The 19,225-nt window shown below is 34.8% G+C and overlaps 1 protein-coding gene across 19 annotated transcripts in view; it reads left to right on the forward strand.

The window, feature by feature from the left end:
- The window catches only part of LOC129801532 (CUGBP Elav-like family member 4), a 966,051-nt gene that overhangs the window by 404,367 nt on the left and 542,459 nt on the right, over positions 1-19,225 (forward strand). For 4 of the 19 annotated variants that reach the window (XM_055846714.1, XM_055846727.1, XM_055846733.1 and 1 more), the window contains exon 1: positions 15,875-16,752. The exons of the other annotated variants lie outside the window; for them this stretch is intronic. The gene's annotated coding sequence lies outside the window, so the exon portion shown is untranslated. Of the gene's footprint in view, positions 1-15,874; positions 16,753-19,225 lie in introns of those variants that run through there. 19 annotated transcript variants of the gene reach the window in all.

Raw genomic sequence — 19,225 nt, forward strand, 5'->3', positions numbered from 1 at the left:
GAAATTAAGAGTAGAGAAGTCCACTGGACACATTTTGAACATCTTCAATTCCAGCATTGCTGTTGATCTTCAAAAAATATATATAATCAGAGACTCTTGCACTTTAGAGCGAGCGCTCTACTTTTAAACCAAATGAGCGCCCTTACTTTTGCATTGCTTACCTTAGTAATGCACGTCGGTTTGAAGGTTAAAGGGTTAAACTGGGTAAAATTGACTGAGATACTCTCACGCACGTTCACCCAGCAAATCGTGTCAGACGCACACAGTTTGAGGTCTTGTCTTTGTGGGTATGGGGTGAGTCCAAGGTGAGATGTTGAATGTTTCAGATCAGAATCATCGTCATTATCATTGATATGCCACACACACTAGAATCTGGTCGGCTCCAACTTTGGGGGAATGTGTTATTTAGCAGGCACAAGGGAGAGCAAATGACATGGTCATTACACGATGTAATTTGGTTTGGTTTTCACACTGTCATGATGTGGGGACACATGGATGTTCCAAAGTCAACTCACCAATACCTCCTGCAATTCTCGAGGTGTCTCTGTTTCTGAAAATCGTCCGAAATGCGTTGATGGTTATTTCATTTGCCCTGAAAAATTGAGCATAATTTTTTTCTGGGGAGTCATGGGGATGGTAAGATATGGAGAAGATGTGGGTGGAAATGTCTCACAGCCGCAGCAAAAAAAAGAGACATTCCTGGGAGGATGCGAGAAGTGAAAAATAATAGATGAACAACCATCGAATCGTGTCTAACTGACAGGTTATTTTCCAGCATCTTGACTTCATACCATCTCACGCCATCCTCCATCGCGAATGCTCTGCCAAGAATTTTCGGAAGGCATCATGAGATTTCCAACATGAAATTCCCTCGTGCTCCTAAATAGAGCAGAAAAAAAAGTCACACTTGATAGGACTATTTTCCATGTCAAACACTGTCAATCACAAAGAATCGCACTACACAGCACTTTTCCTTTCTCCAAAGGAGTGAAAATTCTCAAAATAAGAATCTCAAAGAGGCGATTAATTCAGTAGTAGGAAATTTTTAGGTGGGAAAATTGTGCTTTCTTCGACTTTGCCTTGTCATTTTATCAATTGGATTGGAGTATTACAAAAAATTCCATGAACCCTTCAAGGACGATTGAAACGCCTGTGTTCCATAAAGAAAATAATTTTTCTTGACTATAATGTCATTTCTTTCTTATGTTTGTACGTAATCGTAAAATAGAAGGTTGAAGGAATCTAAGATATTTTTTGCAAATCTCCAACTATTTCCGATATAGTAAATATTTAATCTCAAAAATGAGGAATTACCGCATCAGCGTATTCATGAATGATTTTTATTATTTTAGAGGCTATTTTGTAAGCAAAAACCTCTTGATACTAAATATAAATACAATGTATAATATTTTTCATAAGAATGAAAATTTTTATGCACATATGTTGTTATTGTCAGAAAAATTACTAAAATATTTGGGCTATTTTTGTCCCTATCGTCCAAAGAGGCGAGAAATACACCGAATCAGAATCTGTTGGATTTATAAAGTTAGGTGTAAGTGTGTAAGACATTTCATTAATTTTGTTTTACGGTTTTATCTTTATTGCTGATTTTCAGTCAGTGAAAAGTGTCTCGTCCTTAAAGGGTTAACTCTCATGTTACGTTGCTCAAATTTATAATTTAAGCATCCTTAAAGAATGATTTTTTTGATATTGAATATCTTATGTCATTGTCTATGGAGGTTACTTATTAGCAGACCTCTAAGGAAAACGGTAAGAAATAACGATTTACGGTGCTGGCGTACTAAATGTAAAACCTTCAAGCTTTGAAATTTAGGACAATTTTTCTGCTTTGAGATCTCTACAGATTACGAGAATCTTTCGTCAAAATGAAGAATTTTAAGTAAATTACTTCCCCAAGTACATGTTGCGTCAAAATACTTAAATATTACGAATATTTCTTACATTATTTTCAGGTTACAATACTTCTTCTTGAAGATGTGAAAGTCAATATAACAGTGTACACTTCTTTTAACCAATCTTGAAGCATTCTTATGACATTAAAGTTATTTTGCAGAGGACTGCTCTAAGGGTTTTAAGCAATCTGTTTTAATTTTAAGACAAATTGAAAAAAAAATGGCTCTTGAACTTGAAGAAGTAACTTAAAAAGTAGGTTGAGTTAGAAAGAATAAGAGAATAAAAGAAGAAAACAAGAAAAAGACGTTGTATTCTAAGTTGAACATGTGACTAACTCTTGTCTGTTACCTGTAGGGGAATTTTGTAATTTTCGTGGCATTGTCACGCGTGAGTTCGAAACCTGACAATACCAATCGAGCTTTTTTTGTCATAGCATATGAGTTCGAAAATGCAATTCATTGATTTGTTAATGAAATGCTTTTACTTAGTGATATTATGCATGTATAGAATTTCCATTCCATAAGACCTCTTAAAAATAAGAGACAAAAGACGGTTGGATTTTGAACATGCATGGAGGGAGAGAGAAAGAGGAAAAAGTGGTGAATGAGATCAGCTGGAAAGAAAGTAGGGGAATAAGGGGAACGAGTATGGGAGTTACGTAAGAGACTTGATTTTGCACAGAGACGTGAGGAGAGAAAAAGTTATAAGTTTATTTTGTGAATTATAAATTAAATATTAGTTCAAACTACAGAAAAACGACAGTGACGTAGAGTTAAACTGTGTTCAGTCTAGTAGTGGAGAAATTGGTGTAAATAAATAATTGGTGAAGGTGATAATTGTGTTTCACTGCCTCAGTGGATTTGGAGAAGGGCATTTGGCGGTCATCGAGGAAACGTCTTCTGGAAAATCCAGCCGCCTACGTTCCGGATCACTGTTGAAGATATTTAATAAAGGAATATATATTTCCAGGTAAACTGGGCAGGAAGAAGAGGGTATTAGATATCACAGAATCCTATCACAGAGAAATTATTGTTTACCACAGGTACGTGAATATCACAAACGGTAGAAGGAAGCCCAAGAAACACACAGTCCCTGACAGATTTATAACACCACAATATATTTATAGGTAATTCTCCACAATGCAAATACAGTCTGTCTTGGATGATTTGTTTAACAACATTCATTGTCATTTTAATTACCAGAAATCTGAAATATGTGACTTGTGACAATGTCACGTGAGCTAATATGGCAATGCCACGGCTACAGAATCGCATTTTCGAAAAAGCTCTTCTGAGACTCTAACCCAATTTGTCATATGGCATTGCCAGAGCGTTAAAGAATTCCCCTCCTGGTCCTTCGAGTCGGATCTTCCTTTGATTTTGCACCGTAGGAAAAACATTCTAGCTGGTTTTCTTGTAAGGGTTCAAATAAATGACACTCAAACAGCCCTTCTAATTAAAATATTTTGTTGAAAATTGATGTAATTAGTACAAGAGCCAATCTGGAACTGACTCAGTGGCGGAGGAAATGCTTAGCTTCGCGGCATTTCTCTGTACCAATTGCAAGTTCCATATAAAAGAATTGTGTTATTAATTAAATATTCACGAACTGGGCTTTGATATGAATGGGGTCGCGACATACGTCCTATCTCGTATAGGTCTTACTACGAATTCATGTACGTATTCGGTGAGTTCGTACGATCAAGTAAACTATTATGCCCTAGACAGACTTACGACTTAAGCCGAGAGACGACTTAGTGGAAAATGATGAAGATCTGGTTTAACTATTATTTCTAATATAATTACGCTAAGCCGTCTCTCGGCTAATCCTCATGTCTGTCAAGGCCCTTAAGGTCGGCTCCACCATCAAAAAATCTCTGAAATTGTCGGTCAGCTAAAAACTGTGCTTAATTCAGGAGCCCTTGCAAGATTAATGTTTGCAATCATAAGAAAAATCAGGAAAATGAATGCATCTCTACCGAAAATCAACGTGATAAATCCTTTCAATTACATCCTTGGAAAAGCGCATGAGAAAGGATGGTTATGTGCAAAAAAACAACCATAAAGCATCGTGTTAAACATGCAAATGGGTGGCAGATGAAAGCGATTCTCCCACAAATTGAGTCGTCTTTCACCGCCAACGGTTTGAAATGAAACACCTCACATTGCATACGATTTATTGCTTCATATTAATACTATCACAGGATCTTTCAAAATGACGATGATTTCTCTCAAAGAGACCCTTTCCGGGGAAATGTGAGATGTTGAGGCTGGATGAGGGATAAGGGTCTGAGCGAGTAACCTTGTTGTCCTGCCATTTGTTAAATGGTATCAGACTTCATTTCATGCTTCTTTTAGAACTTTGTCAGAGTTGAATGCATTTTCGGTTCATCATTAATTTTTGGGTATTTTAATTACTGAACTCTCTAAAGTTATGATTTAACAAAGGGAGTATTTTTTTACAGAAGAATAAATGGGTTTATTTAGTAAAGTGTTCAACAATATCAATTTTCCCCAAATTAATATCTCTACCATTATTCAACTTTTTACCATGGTTGGAGTCATCACGCAAATCACATAATATTCATCGGCGTAAAATTTTCCTGTTGCGATATGATAAATAATAACTGCGTGTAATGTGAGCGTAACTTTGAGCAAAATACGACAAATTACACATTTATTTCAATATTGCCAGTGTGAGTAAATTTATCATTTAAATTCACAACAATTATTTAGAGAAATTGCTGTTTCACCATCGAAGAATTCAGTATAGCGATTTCTCTAATTGGTGAAATTTATGTGCATGTAGAAAATTTTTGGGAGAGGATTTTATCCAAATATAGTACAAGTGTTGAGACTAACAATATCCATCTTCGATGGAAAATTCACAAATCTCTTGTGTATGTTTGGTTAACACTCCATTCCTTGACATTAAAATTAATTGCAAGACATCAGTTAAGCCTCACATCTTGCCACGGAAAATGCCGACAAATTCAATCCCATTTACTCTTTCTTTCTCCAAGCAGCACGGGAAAAATTCAATTTTCCAACCTACATCCTCCACAGAATTTGCTTCACCGGGGTAGGGGATTGATGCTGGAGAGAAAAAAAATATAGGAGAAAAGCTCCTGGAAATTTACTTACAGAAGCGCAAACAAATTCCCCGTGAGAGCATTTGAAGACACGGACGAATTGCAAGGGAAGAGTAGCCAAAATTGTGCACAAAGGAAAAGCATCTGCTTCCACATTTTGCAATAATAACAACAATTGCAATAACAATATTGTGATAAAAACTCCACCAACAGTTCCCACCAGCAGTTACATTGATGTTTTACTTAAAGATGTAACAGGGGTGGTATGCATTCTTGACAACACTACTATATATGTAGATTTTATGTGCAGAGCTTTAAGTTTGATCTTATATTTGAAACATTTTGAATATTTAACGGTCACGCGAAAATTTCATTTCAACATTATGAAGTTTTTTGTACCAAACTGGTTCCAACTACTTAGTTCTTGTGAATGGTTCAGCTAACCAAAAAGAAATAGGGTGAAGGAAACACTTATTGACACTTTAAGAACTCGTGTCAGGACCTATTCATCTCGTTCAGTAATAACCTTCCCGATTTGAGAACTCTCTCCGGTTGAGGTTTTACCTTTACCGATTGCAAGGTATATTGGAGAGAACTTACCTAAAAAACCGTTGGAAGTTCGAACGTTTAAACCGACTAGTTACACAAAAGTGAGTAAGTTCATGAAATGGACATTTATCTTAATAAAATTGCAATTAAAACGTTCTGCCATCCTGAAATTCCACAAAACTACACAAAATTCACTTTTTGCAGCAAACTTTTGCACACTATGGTTGACATTGTTGACGATTGAGGTGTCAAAAATATCGAAATTCGAAATGGCAGAATAATCAGCGCTAAAGCGGTGGGTAAATGAACTTACACTTTAGGGTTCCGGTAGATTTTCGAATAGGTTTGATTTGGCTTTGGAGTGGCTTTGTCTCTTGGAAAGGTTAACTGAACGGAGCCATTGACTCCCTACTCTGTATTATTTGAAATACGAAATTTGAACACTTATCCTTATCGAAAAACGTAGATTAATGAAAAAACGCCATATTACTTTCATTTTATTAGATATGGTTAATAAATTTCAACATTTTGACAAAAGTATCAATAGGAGTTCCCTGGTGAAGAGGTGTTCATTCGACCCTATGAATATACTGAGGAAAAAAAGAGGGTGCGATTAACTTTTTGACCTCATAACTTTAACACTTTTTAGGTGTAAAAATATATCAACATTTTTTAATGTTAATTTAACACTTTTTGAAGAGTAAAATTAACATGAAAAAGGGTAACTTTAACTCCTAATACACCTAAAAATGGTAATATTTACTCCTATTTTGGATCAAAACTGCAGGGTAAAATTAACATTTCCGAAATGTTATTTTAACTTTTTCGGATTTCCCTCACTCAGTGTATTAAAAATCTGAAAAATATATCATTTATAGTTACGATAAGTATTACTACTATTTTCTTAATTTATTTATTTTTAATACTTTCTGCATTCAAAGTTACGTTGTACAGCATGTAAAAATATTATATTTTTGTGCTCACTTTTAAATCACATATTACGTTCTTGATTTTAGTAAAATGTTGTGCATTTTATGACAAAATGTAAGATCAAACGTTCCAATTTTAAAAATGCTCTAGATGAGCATTTTTAGATGAGCAAACTAGAATGATAAAATTTACCATCTTCCATACAAAAGTTTAATAGCCGAGGCACACAACAAACGGAATATTAGATCGAACAATCAAAAATTGTAGAATATACATGCTTTTCTTTAGAATTTACTGCCTATTTGACTGACTTTTTAAATGGAAACGGACGGAAATGTAGTCTAATCATTCTTTCGATTATAATTACGTTAAGCCATCTCCCGGCGAAAGTTGTAAATGTGCAGCCTATTACTATCATACGGTTAGTAGCAGATGGTAAATTATAATAACCGGATATTAGAATGAAAAATCTTGAAAAAACTATTTTTATTGCTCGAACTCTACGGAGAGAGCAATATAATCTATTTTTTTCACACCCCCAAAATTTCCACCGTCCACCCTTTGGAGACCACCAAATCATCGCGTTTTAGACGATATCTAGAAATGTCGTCATGCTGTTTGTCCGGTTGTAGCCAGCTCGAGAGGTCACACAGTTAGAGATAGTGACTTGAGACCTAAAGGCCTCCCCCCGTAAGTCGATCTAAAGATAATTAACATGCCCCACATTTTCCCCCTCCAATATCATGTTTCTTTCTGGGATTGCTAGAAAACGCGTAGTGAGATTTTTTTCATTTTTGGATAAAGTACCCTGGACAATTGGCCATGTGTAAAAATACCGTTGAATAACGGTTTATTCCTAATAACGGTTTTTCAAGGTCAAATGTTAAAAAGATACAAGAGAGCGCATTTAACAGACGAATAAGGTCATTGGGGCTCGATGGAAAGGTCTTGGAATTTCCGAGAAAACTGATCCAGTTTCAATCGGTTTTGAACATGGAACCGGTTCATAACCGATAACTAATTTTTATACGAAAAATAATGATATTAGTCCTAAGTCATTTTAGGCAATGTTTTCAATTTATAGATCGGTTCAAATCGGTTGTGAACCGGTAATAAATCGGTTATGAACCGATAAGTAATTTTTGTTCAAAAATCAATTTTATTACTCTTAAAATTAATTTGTGGGATCTTTCGAGTGATTTACAAATCGGTTTAAAACGGTTGATAACCGGTGAAATGGCAAATGATACGAAAGTACTTTTGATGTATAGTATCTAAGTATCTAAGTTCGAGCACTTTGCAAAGCCTGGGACCATTGCATCGGACCCTTCTCCTGCTTGATATTCATTAGATTTAAAACCAAAGAGGAGGTGTTTAAAAGAATGCTTTTCCAATATTGGCGACCGCAACCGAAATTTTCTCACACGAGTATCACAGTCAAATATCTTCCGATCGTGCCACTACTTCCTATAAGTTGTTCGAAGCATATCGAGAATCGCTGCATTATCATCTGAGATATTCCAAGATGTTGACACAATAACCTCGATAACAACAGAGGGATGGTAAATTTTACTCTTCTGGATAGTAATTACTATCCTGCATTGAATTTTACTATTTTTAGTGATTTTTTCACTCTGTTTTTCTTTTTTTGGCGCAAAAGTGGTAATCATGGCGCCAAGAATGAGCGGGATTAGTGTTACCACATTATCAGTACAGCTGTTAGTAATTTCTATTACAATTTAAAAGGAAATTCCATATGTTGCACGAGTTTTAACGTGCTTTGGCCTGAATACTACCATCCAGTTTCTAGGTAAACCCTTCATAATCACACCTATTTAGAAATCTAAAAGTTAAGGATAGTGGATCCTAAAGTTAAATGTCTATGTATTTTCTATTATCTTTTAAGTCAGTAGAATTTAAAGAAACTTACTACTCTTTTCTCTCTATCCACCGATCGCTCAATCGGCATTTTAATCATTTACGGCTAGAACATTGGTACGAAAAGCTCAAAGTGACTACAATGGTCCACAAGTATTTTCTATCTATATCATCGACTTTAGAGCAACTTTTCTTCGTCTTTTTTAATCATTAAATATTCCAAGAAAATTACATAACTGTACTCCATTTATTTTAGTAGTGTTTAACTTTGCCTTCAAAGTGTCCAAATTTACAAGCTGTCCCAAATTATAAGCATATCCATGTCATTCAAATTCATTTTTTTTAGACTGACCAAATTGATTTTTTAACAGATCAAAATTAATATTCCTACTAGTGTATTCGTTTTTTACTGATCAATATTGACTTTGTTTACTGACCACAATAGATTTTTTATTGTCCAAATTTTTATATTTATTACTTTCCGAATTATACTTTTCAATTGACGGAATTCTATTTCCTTTCTGCAGATCAAATTCAATTTTTTAATTGTCTTAATTACAGTTTTATTGACCATTCCAATGGTTTTACTAGTAAAACTTTTTATAATTTTACGAATCCTAAAAATTCTTTTGTGACCAACACTGATAAACTTACAGACCAAAATTTTAATTAAAATCACGAAAAATATCTATGATTTTATTGAAAAGAAGCTTCTTTTGAAATATTTGAAATCACTTCAAATTGTTCTCTGTGGATTTAACTGAGAAGAATTGAAATCTTCAGTATAAAAGTTATCAAAATGATTAAATAACAACATTCATTTGAAATTCATTACAAGAGAAACTTGTTCTAGACAAACTTTTCGAAAGCTCAAGAGAAGAGAGTTTTTCCCGCATTTTTGTCCTCGAAAATTTAATAAGAAAATACACTACAAATTGAAGTTGAAAGTCTTTCTTAGCGCGCAAACACTCCTTAAGCTCCAACACTTTTCTAACTTTACTTCTACTGAAGAATGACGACATTCTTTTCGTGCGAAAGTGATTTCTCTCGCGAATTGAGAGTGTTCCAGGCGGGGAGCTTATGAAATTCTAAATGGTGCTATTCAGTAAACAATAGCACGTGGAAATTTCCGGGAAATTGAAATAACTTCTCTTGCGAAACCTTAAACCCAATTCAACTGGGAAATTCTAGAAGAGTAAACTGACCTCCCACAAATCAATTTACAATTCTATCAGTACAACTTTGAGTACACTGAAAGTTTTTTTTTACATTTGAGGGAAAAAAAACATGAAAGGATACTTCATTTCGAGTTTCCATTTTATTTTGTCAACATCGTGAATTTTTACAATAATTGCAGAATGAATTCGCAAATATCTGCTGAGTATTTTGCAAATAAATTACCATGCACATGATAGAATGCCCGGCTAGGGTGTATTTCAGAACTGAGCACAATGATTTAATTACATAAAATATAATATACTTAAAATGAAGTCATAATTTGCCATCCTTCTCTTTGTCCACTGCTCGCTCAATCGACATTCTGATCTTTCACGGCTAGAGCTTTGGTGTGAAAAGCTCAAAGTGAGTGCAATACTCTGCAAGTATTTTCTATGTCATCGACTACATGGAAACTTTTCTACGTCTTTTTCTCGCGTTCTCCAATTCACAAGTAATAGCCAAGGCGTAGAGTCTTCGTTTCGTGCTTGATTTAGAACAAATATTTTTTCTTAATAGCGTCCTTAGAACAAAGAGTAATAAAATCGTTACTTTTTCTAAATTTTCAAGTTTTCTCAAAATTATTTTAATCTATCTCCATGGAAATTATATTTTTCCATTCTTTTGATAAAGTTTATTTGTAAAGATTTCAAAATTTGTTTTTAGTCAAACGAAAAGTTCCTTCGACAATTGAATAAGTGCATTGACACTAAAAGTAGAGAAATTCATTCATTCATTCGTTTTCAACCACTCGTCTCAATCGAGGTCGCTGACTTTGGACACTCAGGTTAGAAGATCACGCCTGTTAGTCTTCCGTTGCTTCAGGAGGACTGACTTTTGTTACTTGCAGTGAACTTCAAAACTACTTTCTCCTGTCTGTCCCGAGGCCCAGATTCTTCTACAATGGCTTGCAGAAGAATAATTTATTTTTTATTATATTAATTTATTAATTATAATTTGTTCGATTCCCGAAAATTTCTTAAGAACATCAGTAAAATGTAATTCCTAATTTTCCTTCAGTCAAATTTTCATGTTTAATCATCAAAAAGGATAAAGAAAGATAAGTGATGAAGTAATTTCGCAAGATAAGTATAATGAAGAGCAGAGAATAATTTTTACAATTGAGTTTCGCCACATCCGTCGCAACTGTCACAGTTCTCAGTAAATTCAAGTCCCGTCCGATATAAAACATTAAAGTGTCTGAAGGAACACATTTTTCACTGTAAAATGAAAGCTGATTGAAAGCTAAACATTGTATTAAAATGACCAAAATGTTCTGGTTCATTTTTTAGAATTATTATATTTTGGTGAAAAGCTACAATGATCATCAGTCTAATGCCCGAGACACACTTACGACTTAAGCCGAGAGACGACTTAGTGGAAAATGATGGAAATGTAGTTTGACCATTAATTCTAATATAATTACGCTAAGCCGTCTCTTGGCTAATCCTCATGTCTGTCAAGGCCCTAACGATCAGAGGTGCTACCCTAATCTCTGATATACTAGCCATGCTTCTATTTATCGATTAAACGTCAAATTCTTCATCAAAATGACTTCAGTGTGATTCCAGTACTATGAGTAATCCTTAATTCATCAAATCGATCAATTGCACTAAAGCTTTTCTTTAATTGGACGCCGAAGAGAGATCGAGCAATAACAATTGCTGGTTAGAGGACAGGGTTTGGAAGAGGACGAATAAAAAAAAAAACAACAAACAAAAAGAAAAAAAAAGAAAGAAAAACGGTGTGAACATGAAAAGCAGGATTTTTTCTACAGCGATACTTGCCCCGTTAGACTTTAGAACCCGGGTTCTGTGGGGTTGGTTGAAGTTTATGTTGGAAACGGTTTGCATTTTAATGGAATTCATCCACTCCCAACCTCCCATATTTTTCCTTCATCTTTCCCTCATTTTTTCGTTACCTTCCCCGCGCATTCATTTTTTCTTCTTTGCCCCAAACCACCTCAAACTCTCTTGGAAATCACTTGAGTCAAGCTGGAGAATGTGGAGGCCACACATCATCATAAGGGGTGTTGGACAGTTTTGCATATTAATTTATTCATCCAATCCTGAACACATCACTTTCATTATGGCCAAAGCTTTAAAACACTTGACGTGAACTCTCGCCACGGAAAGAGTGAAAATAAAAGTTAAATTGATAGAAAATGGGTGGGCGGGTGGTTGGCTGGGTACTGTGAAGGAAGGAACAAAGAGGAAAAAAAAGCTCTGGGGCGGCACAATAGACCAAGTGGAGAGAAATTATTTTCCAATTTTCATGACCTCACAGAATTCCCAGTAGTACATCTTTTGCAAATATTTTCCTTTTATTTCCTCAGAGAAAGAGGAAAAGCACAAAACAGAGAGAAAATTGACTCAAGATTGACTCTCATTGGGTGACCATCGAGGAATTTGGGGGTGAGTCTGGGTAGGAATACTTGAGTAATGTTTTTCATGAAATTTTGAGCTTTCCCAATGCTAATTGTTTTCCCATTTTGAGGAATATTTTTAATTTACTGAAAAGTTTAATTGAACTAGTTAGAAAAAGTATACTCATTTGCATATTATGGTAAATATGTATGTATATAATTTTATCTTTCTCAATTCAGGAGATAGTTTTTCTTTTCTCGCTATGAAATTTCTTTTTTACGCTATAAAGTTTGTAAAGCGTAAAAGACAAACTCATATTTCTTGAGCAGTACTTGAATCCTTATAATAACAAAAATCGAAATGCATTTCGTTTGAATTAGAGAATTTTACTGCTCTAACTCGACAGAAGGAGCAGTACATATAATCCAGCGATTTTGAGTTTAATATATATGTATATATTTATTTCGACTTCTTACCCTTAAGGCGTTATATCCAGGAGAATGCGTAAAATAGTTTTTTTTCTTAATTTTTTTTTTGAATTTATTGATCAATCGATCAATATAACATTTTTAGGGTTATCCGGTCAAAATCCCGAAAGCCAAAGTCCCGACAGTCGAAATCCCGAATGGTCCAAAATCCCGAATGGTCCAAAATCTCGAAAGTCAAAATCCCGAGTTCTTAAAACTGTTATAGCTATTCCCTTGAATGCACCCGCGCTTGCTGGAGGCAAAGGGTAATCTTCTGTGTCATGGGAAATTATTCTAAACATTTTCCTTCGTATAATTTCATCCCTTTTCCGATGTTGAATATTCGGGATTTTGGCCTTAAGAATTTTGGCCTTTTCTGGATTGTGGCGTTCGGGATTTTGGCTGCCACCGTTATATATATCTTGATGAATACAAAGATATTTTTTATTTCAATTTTCAATACAAAATAGCGGCACAGCAGTGCGCGGACTGAGTGTCGATTTTTTTTTTAAATTACATTTATTGTGAATATTATTTATTTAGCCAATTTTTTAGACAAAAACCATGATTTTTTCAAGTTTCTGTCAAAATTTGCAAAAATCAATATTTCCCAATTCTCTGGAGAATCTATCTAAGCACCTGTCCTAAAAATTTCAAGTCAATCGGATGGAAATTTTACTCCAGTTCCACTGCTCGCCGCAAAGCGCCTCAAAAAAGAATTGACTCTCAGTTCGCTCATTGCTGTGCCGCCATTATGTATTAAAAATTGAATTAAAAAATATTTTTGTGTTCATCAAGACATATTCAATAGTCCCTGAAATTTTCATATTGATCGATTGATTAGCAAAGTCTCAAAAAATTCACAAAAAAGAACCGCTAATTTTAGGCGTTCTCCTTAAGGACTCATATTTTAGTGGAATTTTGGAAATTTGAAGTACAAATTTTTTGACGTCATGCTGTTTGTCCGTCTGTCCGTTTATTCAACCGTTACCACGCCTAGAGGCCAAACCGTTAGAAATACAGATTCACGACCTTGGATCCTTGCGTAAGTCGTCTCTGGGATCATGCACATGTCCCTCATTCACCCCGTTCCCTTATGCCCTCGACACCCTTAAGACTTAAACCGAGAGACGGCTTAGTTGAAAATGATGGATATGTGGTTTAACCATTATTTCGAATATAATTACACTAAGCTGCCTCTCGGCTAATCCTCAGGTTTGTTAAGGCCCTTACAATGCAAATCCATGTTTTTGGGATTGCTTGATAACACTTAGTACACTTTTTTTTCATTTTTGAATACGTTTAAGAGATTATCCAGGAGGACATTTGGTCTTTATACGAAAATACCGTTGATTCATAACTAATGTTTGAAGGTCAAAGGTTAAAAAGGCTGTAGAAAGGGTATTTCCCAACCGAACGGTATCATGTTTGGATTTGTAGAAAAGGTCTTGTAATTCCTGATAGTCTGAACCGATTACAATCTATATTAATCGGTAACCGAACCGATAACTATTTTTTATCCGAAATTCAATTGTATTACTTCTAAGGCTAAGGTGTATTTTGGGCAATGTTTGAGTGATTTATAAATGTGAACAGGTAATATACTGGTTATGAACTGATAAGTAATCTTGTGTGAAAATCAATTCTGTGACTTTTAAAACTATTTTGGGTTTGAGTTTGAGTCTGTTTTGAGTTTCGGACATTCATTATTATTTTTCCTTATACAGGGGTAGAGTTCTCAGTCCCATGCCCCGTAGAATCAAATGCCGTGAAGCTAGGATGCAGTTCGGACACCTTTAACGCCAGAAAAATTCCTGGTGACCTAAATAAAGGGAGATTTGAACTCGCGTAGAAAAGGTACTGGTACTACTATACCGCTTGACCCAATGAATGCTCTTACTATTGCATTGTACTGAGTAATCTGAAAACAGATATTTAATAAATTAGGGTTTAGATTTGAATTATTTATTCTCTAATCAAAATAAATTAGGGAAAAAACAAAAGACTTTTCAGTAAGCTAATTTTCAAAGCTATTTTACCCAATACCTAATAACTTAATGTAACCTCTTTCCCCTTTAAGGACGATTGGGTCACCGGGGACCCAAAAATGAAGCTTTTCCTACGCCCTTCTAAAGTTGTATTTTGCCCTAAAAACTTAGAAAAAATGATTTTTTCTGACCCTCAATTTTCGACCTTCTCGTCCTTAAAGGGTTAAACACTTTTTTTTTATTAGGGATTCAATATTTACGAAGAAATCTAATAGTGCAGATTTCTAAAGGTCCCTGCACAGGTAGTAGGAAATATTTCAGCAATTCCTGCAATGTTTCCGAATAAAATAGAGCGAAAAGTTACATCCTAATTACTTGGAAAAAAATATCTAATTGCAATTACTCTCGATCAAATGGCAGAAATATGTGTGAGCATGGGTCGGATGGAGAGGAAAATCGCTGAACCATGACCTAGACGCTCTATTGAATGAGAAGTAAAAGGCAAACAAGGGAGAGCTTTTTCTGCAAAAGCAAGAAGAAAAGAGACGGGGGCAAGGGGTGAAAGAAAATTGCAATGTGACGGACAAAAAGACATCCACTTGTACATAAACAATGTTCAAGATGGTTTGTAAAAGAGCTCCACAAATGAAATTGAATGCTTTTCATTTGCCATTTTCTTATGCAGGGCACTGTCTCCTGCAAAGCTTTTTTTTTCATCTTTAGAATTTGCTGTGAGCTTTTTTGATATTTTAGTCCTCATGAACGGTCTTTTTTTTACGATAAACTGCTATATGGATTTTATTGGGAGATTTTGAATGTGATTTTTTTGTCAAAGAATTATTTTTTCCAGCTGAAGATTGCTAAAAATCGAAGGGCTTGAAGAAAATTTATTGCAGGCCATTCCCTTGCAGCATGTTTACATAACATGAAAATATTTTCTACTGCCAAAGGAAATTTGGTGCGCGCGCAAGTGTGGAAGTGTTACATATATCGATGAGCTTTTATTTTCTCTCATTGCTGACACCGTTTGGGCTTTTATTCACCAACACATGGGTGAGCTTTCAGTGTGATGTATGCATTTGTACAGTGACCCGGTGAGAATGCCTAAAAGAATCCCAACAGCGCATGCACGTAGAATTACGAGCACGACGCATGGCAAATTTCACCGCGTTTCCGCCCACCAAAAAGTGGGCAAACTTTTATGTACTGCAAAAGCTCACATATACACAGTTAAGTTCAAAAGTTGGGGAAATTTTTCGGGGGTTGGGTGGGATGACTGGGGGAGAGCTCCTTCGGCGGGGATCTAGACAATGCATAAGATGCAGCAGTGGCCATGTGACGTCACCCGCGAAGGGGTTCTCGCGGCTCCACCCTCACAATTTTGCACCTTGCTTACCCCAGTGTATACCCCTCCAAGGCTGAAGCCCTATATACCGGCGCCAAAATGCACCCCCAGAGCCGAAACTTGCCTGTTGCTATCGCCATGGATTTGAAAGTGCCCTCCTGACTGTGAGAACCTTCCCAAATACAAAAGCTCTCAAGATATTTTCCAGTAGTACTCGGGCATAACGCAAAGAATAACCAAGTGTGTCCTGTTATATTTGGTTAACACGTAGCGATATATCGGTACCTATAAATCGGTGGGCATTCTTTCCTGGTTATCAGGTTATCTTCTCTATTTCAAGTCAATCTCTTTCTATATTTGCAAAAGTTTATTGTTGAGAAACCCAGAGAGAATTTTATTTTTTCGGGAAATTTATCTCCATAGGGGTATAAGACCCCCTTCAAAGGTCCAGAAAATACTTGTAAGCTCTCTCACCCGCTCCCCAAACTCTTGGGATCAAGGCAAAAAGCTCAGTGAAAGTTTTATTTTCTTTCTGACGTGGGAGTGTGAGGCGAAAGGAGAAAATCCGGCACGCACTGAAGGGGGATCGTCGCAGAAAAGTTGCGTGTGTCTCGAGCAAAAGAAAAAGTGCGCGACGAAGCACACCTTTCCCCCCTTTTGAGGTCAGAATCGACACATTTTTTTTATCCGTTTGGAGAACTGTTATAAATTTGAATTCAATTTTTTTTGTATAAAATAAGCTACATCTGAATTTTTGTTCATTCAACAAAAAAAAAACTGAGTAAAATTTTCTTAAAAATTGTGCTGTGCTAACGATTGGACAAACCAAAGTCAATTACACGTGCATTTAGTTTACCTTGGTGCATCTGCAGTGAAGAATTGACAATTTGTAGTAATCTCCCAAGACTAAAGACATCAACAATTCCACTCTCTTTCACATTTAAATTTCTTACTTCAAATCAAGTGAAATCAACACAACCGACAAAATTCATGTGTCGTCTCAATTCAGGTAATAACATCATTCCAATCAATTTTACAATTCAATCAATGTGTCTAATCAATTTTCCCCTGAAGAACATATATCCAGAGTTGATTGGATAAATAGTCTCTGAATCTGTTCTAAACACTCTATAACATACATAAAAGTAGCCTTTCACTATATGTATTATTCAAAGAAACATTACAAATCACAAATTGGAGAATTGTGTTCAGTAAGTGCATCTCAACAAAGGTTAATTGTACATTTAGAATGTATTCTCGGAGTAATCGAACAAATTTAAAACATTATTGTGCGAAAAAGTGATTGGGATTTGCTGTGAAAATACAAACTTCATTGTTAATTTTGAAAGAGACATTGAGTGCTTTTAAAGTTTTCGTGTTGTTTCAACACCTTTAGAGAAATGACCATGACCTGATGCTTTCTCTTCAGCTTTAAAGATTGCTGTAAATGAATTTATTTAGATTTCACCTCAGTAGGAGAAAGTACTTTCCTTTCGAACTTTCGAATAATGTCATTTTTTTAAATTTTTCTTAAGAGACTTCAATATAATTATTACATAATTATCAATAGTTGAAAATAAGCTAAATAATATTTAATAGAAATGTGCAAGTCTCTTAGGACGATTATAAGAAAATTCACATTATTCAAAGGAATGAACATTCGAAGGGAGGGTACTTTCCCCTATTGTTGATATAGTCAGCATGACTTATATTAATTCTATGAACGATGTGGATGGACTGCTTAATACATCTATTTTTATTTTATTAAAAGAAATTTAAAATAACGATTTTTTTCAGTCAATTTTGTAACGTCGGATTAACTTAATGAACTAGCTCTAAGACATATCTGAAAATGAATTAATCGTTAGACTAAGTTCACGAAATAAACAGATAAACGGGTTCCGGTCAAAATCCCGAAAGCCAAAATCCTAAAAGCCAAAATCTCGAATGGTCCAAAATCCTGAATGGTCCAAAATCCCGAAAGCCAAAATTCTGAATGGACCAAAATCCCGAATTCTTAAAAATGTCATAGCTACTCCCACAATTACACCCGCCCTTGCTGAAGGTAAAGGGAAATTTTCTGTGTTTTGGGAAATTATTTTACACATTATTCTCCATATAATTTCATCTCTTTCAGGATTTTGAACATTTGGTATTTTGGCTTTCGGGATTTTGGCGTTCGGGATTTTGACTTTCGGAATTTTTGCATTCAGGATTTTGGTGTCGAAGCAATACATTTTTTTTCTTTATAGAAAAGAAGCGATTTATGAAAAATGTTATATTACTTGCATTTTTTTAGACGTATTAATTAAATTTCAAAATTTTGACGGAATTGCTAATAGGTGTTCTCTGCCGAACAGAAGTACCTTCGACCCTGGTTTATAAATAAAAGAGAATAAAATGTAATGATAAATAAAATTCTTTTATGATGAGGGGGAGTTGGAGCACTGAAGCTCTGCAGTTAATATCTTCTTCCGTTTGTTCTTCTAGCTAGTACAACTTAGGTTGTAGCAATGCGACATCATAGGACAAATGTGCCAAATTTCGGCATAATTGCATATAAGTGCCAAAGTCTCAAGTTTGAAGTGTAATATTTTCAATACAAAATTTTTTTAAGGATTGTTGCTTGGAACCTTGTAAACAGTTTATCGTCTTTATTTTCTCCAAAATAATTCGTAATACATTTTAAAATGAATAAAATAGTAGACATACCTTGATGGCATATTTCGGCCACCTGCATTATCATAGTTCTTTGTTCTTCCGGAATTCTTCCAGCCTTTTTCACATCATCTCCTTCGTCGAAGCGACATTTTTTGTGATTTTTTTGCATTGTATCATCTCTAGATAGAGTATGCAAAAATTAAAAATTCATAGAAATTTGAGGTACAAAAAAACTGGTCGTAATTGCAAGCTGACCGAAATTTGGTAATCTTACCCTACTTGTCTCTAAACTTCATAATTCCAAAACTTTTCTAAAATATCATCCCTTAGGCATTTGGATAAAAATATGTAGCTTAAAATAGATAAATTATGATACTCTCTCTTTGAGTTTGAGTCATAAGAAATTTTATTACTTGTAAAGTAATTAAGATGGTTAAGTAGTTAAGATATTCATTTCATCACCTTAAGGGGTTACGTTTACGTAGCTCATGAATACTAAAAAAAAAAAACGGTTTTATTTTCTCTAAGTGTTTTCAGAATAATAAAAAAAATCATTCAATCTCTTTAAGTATAGATACGTACTGCATTATTTAAACTATATTTTTGAAATTTTTATTATAAGATTTTAAATTTTCAGCCGTTTAAAGATAGCTTACTTTTCGGTGGACAATATTACTGGAGAATTAAACTAGTAGAGTGGAAGGAACACTTATTGGCACTTTAAGAAATCCTAACTTGATGTATTGGCTGGCACCCTATTTTGAACCATGTGAGACATGAAATTTGAACACTTATCCTTATAGGAAATAAGATTAATAAAA

This window comes from Phlebotomus papatasi, chromosome 2, assembly GCF_024763615.1.
Source record: "Phlebotomus papatasi isolate M1 chromosome 2, Ppap_2.1, whole genome shotgun sequence".
Lineage (NCBI taxonomy): Eukaryota > Metazoa > Arthropoda > Insecta > Diptera > Psychodidae > Phlebotomus > Phlebotomus papatasi.